A 5,272-nucleotide genomic window follows, 5' to 3' on the forward strand; every position below is an offset into this window, starting at 1 on the left:
GTTGAGCACTGTTGAGCCAATGTTGAGCACATTAAGAGCCCAATCCTATGCCTGTCTACTCAAAAGTAAGTCCCATTATAGTCAATAGGGCTTACTCCCAGGAAAGTGTGAATAGGATTGCAGCCTGTCACATTTATTTTAATGAGAAATAGTTAAAGCACATGATTTAACCTCCCAATATAATCAGTGCAGTGTTAAAATTCACAACTTTGCTTGGTTGGCAACCTTCAGTCTCAAAAGACTATGGTATAAGCCTACAGCACCCGGTATTCCAAGGTGGTGTCCCATCCTAGTACTAACCAGGCCTGACCCTGCTTAGCTTCTGAGATCAGATGAGATCAGGCACATGCAGGGTAACAGTTGCTACACTTGGTTTGAATCAATGTGATTTTAGGAGCAGAAACTTACAGGGTTTCCAATGCCATGTTTCCTACCTAATGTAGGTGGGGACCATGGCCTCATGCAGAGGAAAATCAGTAGTAGGGGGCTTAGCATGCAAACCCTTGATCTTTGGTGGAAAAAATTGATAAATGGAGAAAAATGATCCCCCCACCCAAGCAAATTTAATTTTGATATGTGAACTCAGCTAGGGCTGAAGGTTTAAAAAATGATGGGGAGGTACATTTTCCAGGAGGCATATGTGTGAAGGACTGGTATGTAAACCAACAGATTTACGTACCCAGGTGGAAACCACAAGAAGAAATACTACCTTGGGGAAAGCATATCCAGAGAGAGCACGGAGAAGGGCTAAACCACTATTGTACCTGAGGGACAGACGGGAGGGGGGATAAGTTCTCCCAGGCAGTATGAAAGAACCTGCCCCCATTGCAGCCACTCGGAGCTGTTCCACGCCACTCCAAGTGGCCCTGCCAGCTACTTTTTTCACTTTATTTTCAAAGCAAAAGAAGCGGGCAGCCTAAGCAGCTGCCTGCTTTTTTGGTTTTGAAAATAAAGCGAACACCTAGCCATTCAGAGTAGTGTGCAACTCCTCTGAATGTGCTGGAAGTAACTGTGACATCATCATATCACCACAATTACTTCCGGAGTGGGGGGTGGCCAGTAGAAGGGCCAGAATCGCAACTGGGTTGAGCAGCCCCATTTGCTCTGTCTCAGGAAATGCAGCCTTGGGAACTCATGTAAAACCCACGCATTTTAGAATACACATTCTTTCTCCGCTAAGACTCATTGCAACATGAAGTATCCATTTTGAATGGGCATGCCAAGTGCATCAAGACACCATGTCCTTGGGCATTGGTTTTGTAAAGATATCATACCAGCAAAGCATCCAGACATACCAGCAGACACATTTGGAACTGTGGTTGTGTACACTGACAACCTTTATCAAAGCATACATTACCAAAAGCAAAAGGTTTTTTTTTTTTTCCCCGACACAGAAATAACAAAAGTGTTGTTAGTTATAACTCATAATAAGGCTACTGCATGCTGGCTGACACCATGCTGACCTCCCTTTATAAAGTAGTTGAAATAGATTTTTATGAACCTCAAGTAATTTAAACTCTGCTAATGGCGAACTGTGTGAAGAGTAATTCTGGCAGTCTTCATGTGCAGCTGTTTGGCTAGAATACAAGCTCATTACTGAAACAAGAAGGAAAAAAAAAAGAAACGTTATAACAGGAAAACTGAAGAACTTGCAACTTTGAAAGTTAACATTGCCCCATATCTGGTCCAAATGGTTAAATTAAAAATAAATACATCCAGGCATTTGGGTTTTTTCAATGGCAGCTTTACCAATATTTATGTCCAAATTTTAGGGGATGCAGGAAGATCACTGGCTGGCTTCAGATATAGCACAAAACCATGGTTTCTACTAACCATGGTCAAGAACCCAAACCTTGATTGGAGCTTCCAGATGTACAACAAACAAAGTAGCACATATTGCTGCTTCTCTGCTTCTGGCTGCAATCCTAACCACACTTTCCTGAGAGTAAGCCCCATTGAACAAAATAGGACTTATTTCTAAGTAGACCTGATTAGGCTTGTGCCTTTTGTCTCCCATTGCTCAGAATTCAGCTTCATAAGGTTGCAAGTTTGTGCCTGTGGCTGTGGTACAGTAACCTCTTGGGGTGGGGCAATGACCTTAGCTCTGATTTATCATTGGTTTGTAAATGTAGACAAAATGTGAAACCAGAGTTCACACGCTTGAAATTCAAATTCTGGTTTGCTGGAACCAAAAGAATTGTGGTTTATGGGCAGGCTCAGATATAACACAAAACTATGGTCTTGCATTATGTCTAAGCCTGTTCACTGTGTACAGCACAGCACCATGCCACTGAAGTCTGAAATTTTGTTTTACTTTCTGTACATTTATTTATTCCATCTATTTAAGGAACAGTGTAAAAGAAAGAATGAAACAGCAGTAAAACTAGCAATAAAGCCGACCATCAGCACATAAAAGCAAGAGAAGAACAAACATATTGCTATAAAACAACAAGAAAAAAAATCCAGCAGAAACCAGCAATGATGAGCTTTTGGGATACTGATTGAGCATTATCTAGGACTGGCATGAAATTTCATGCATAATGAAATGCAATGTGAATATGAGGGTTTCTCCCATGGATCATTCTAAGAACACAAAACAAGGTTCTGTAGGATGAGTGAAATTTCTCAACCTGCCAGCTCTTGATTTGTAGCTGCTGCCTGTGGAAGCTCAGAAGGTATGAAAGCTATGGAGTCAGGAAAGATGATCGCACTGTGAAAAGGGAAACATCTGGAGAAATGAAGGCCCTATGAATTTCCTCATAGAGCAATACTTGTAAAAACTCCATTTGAAAAAAGGGGGGGGTTGAAGCTGGCCTGTTGATGTAAACCACCTTGAATCTATGAGGCAGGTGGTATATAAATACTGTAATAAATAGACAATAATGTAATCGTAGGGTCCCTGCCCTTTGGCCCCTCCCTTTCCTCCAGGTGGGCCAGAAAAGGCCTTTCCTGTTCCTGGCTTGTTTCCTGTAGTGTTCCTTGTTTGCCCTGCCAGCCCCCTCTGGCTGGTTGGGGTGAGCCAACCTTCTTTGCCCCCTTCAAGGGCAGGGAAGCCTCCCCACCCTGGGCATGGGGTGCCTGCTCCAGGGTAAGTCAGGGGGTCAGGGCATCTGGGAGGGTCCCCGACAGTAATATATTATGTAGTCCAATGCTGAGCTTATGCCGCTGAATCTCACAATTCTTCAGCATAAGCTCCATTTGAATGGTGTGAAAGCCACACTGCCATTGGGTGCTTTGGAGCCACTGGAACAAATAAAAGACAGAGACCTTTTATTGACAGAGACCTTTTATTTAAGACCCAGATGCCCCCATAGAGAAAGTAAGGTGATGGTGGGGATAGTTTGACCGAGGATTAGGGCAGGGACTGTGCCATACAAGGGGTGGTTCGGGGATAGGAGGAGGAGGATCTAGGTGGCAAAAGTGCACACACCCTGTTCCTCTTTTCCTGGTCTGACGTGCCCCTGAGGCTACTTGGACTTACAGCAGCTAAAATATTTTTTCTTACCTTTCCTGGACCGTCTGGTCACCTACCGCCATAGAATGCCATGTGCACTCTGTTGGTGGTACTATGTACTCTGGGCTGGGGTGGAATAGGACTGAGCCATAAATCATCCTTTTAACATCTAACAGCCCAATCCTTTCAAAATCCCTCCTTGCTGATGCAACTGCACCACTCAAGTGTGTCCTGCATCCTGTGACAGGAGCAGTCCTGGAGGTCTCCTCTGGGTAAAGGAACATTTGTTTCCTTGCCCTGGGGGTAAGCCTCAGTTGCCCCGATGTGTGTACTTTGATCTGTGCCAGTGATTTTGAACCCAGATAGATGGATCAGGGGCAGGAAGAGAGATAAGATATTGGCAACAATTCTGCTGCCGATAACTATTCCCTTCCTGCCCTGGACAATCCTCTGGTACTGGCCCTGGTACTGGCCCCATTCCGCCTACCCCTCCCTCCATTCCATCCACCCCCACACCAATTTACTGGCACCAGGTCTCCCACAGAAGCTGCTGCCACTCATTGTTTGTAGTAATGGCCAGGCTGAGCTCTACGGCGGGTTGCATTTTGTAATGTCCGTAAAGTGTGCAGTGATGCTGGAACAGTTCAGGTTGTTAAAAAAGGGAAGTAACACATCATAAGTATCTCTAGTTCTGTGCCTTTCCACATTCTGGAAAATTATACATTAGAAAGAGAGAAGCAGTTAATAGACCTTGCAGAGGTAGCAATTAACAGCCCAATCCTATCCATACTTTCCTGGGGGTAAGCCCCATTGACTCTAATGAAGCTTACCTCTGAGTAGACATACATAGGATTGGGCTCAAAGGCCAATTTAGCATGTACTCCAAAATCAAGAAATGCTTAGCATGGGCATATATCTAAAAACAAGAGACAGATTTATGGTTTTCAGCCCATCCCCATCAAACTCAATTGAAAAATTTTCATGCAAAACAAAGAAGATAAATGTAATATAAATGTAATATGTTATCCTGAGATGCAATGTATCAGAGGCTAATAAATATTTACTCATTTTTGCTTGCTATTTGTCTTGGCATACATAATGGGAATTGGAGTGCTCAGCTAAATATCTAATAACTTCAGCTTCTTGATAAGTAAGCAATTTTTTTGTAAATTTGCATGCATGCATTTTTTTTTGCTAGTCAAAGAAGTTAAGAGGGCACACAATTCTCAACAATCACATGAGAATATACCGTTCTCCATAAATTGTAATGTTTCTCAGGAAATTCACAGGAAATTCCCATTGATAAAATCTCAAAGCACCCATGTGAAAGCGATCAGTTCATCTTCATTTCTTATGAGCTACTGTCAAGTGAATATAATCAACCCCACTAGACCAATATTTGTACATCGGGGCCCAGTCCTGTGATGGTAGATCTCGTTATTCACCAGCATTGTGGGCAGATTGGGGGAGTTAGGAAGCCAGACCAGGGGTGAAAGGATCTTGTTGGTAGCTGGGCTCACAAAGTTCTTCCCCCCCTTTCCAGCCCAGAGCTGCCCCCTTCCCTAAAGAGCTGACATAGGTCTGAGGAGACTTATTGGAGATCAAGCATCCTATGGAGAGGTGAGTATATCTTTTTTTTTAAACTTACCTTTTACCCTCCCCTTTTTACTTACCTGATGAAGTGGCCTATGCCCCCCCACCCACCCATAGCATGCAGTGCACTCTTGGTCATCAGCAATGCACATTCTGGGCTAGTGAGGGATAGGATTGGGATGTAAGTGTTGTATCCTACAAATCCTTCTGAGATGTGTTATCACT

The 5,272-nt window shown here is 43.5% G+C and overlaps 1 pseudogene; it reads right to left on the reverse strand.

Annotated features, from left to right (window-relative positions):
* Nucleotides 1-251: 251 nt before the first annotated feature.
* LOC136650768 (5S ribosomal RNA) lies at nucleotides 252-371 on the reverse strand (annotated as a pseudogene).
* Nucleotides 372-5,272: the final 4,901 nt, after the last annotated feature.

The sequence above is a fragment of the Tiliqua scincoides genome, chromosome 4, assembly GCF_035046505.1.
Source record: "Tiliqua scincoides isolate rTilSci1 chromosome 4, rTilSci1.hap2, whole genome shotgun sequence".
Lineage (NCBI taxonomy): Eukaryota > Metazoa > Chordata > Lepidosauria > Squamata > Scincidae > Tiliqua > Tiliqua scincoides.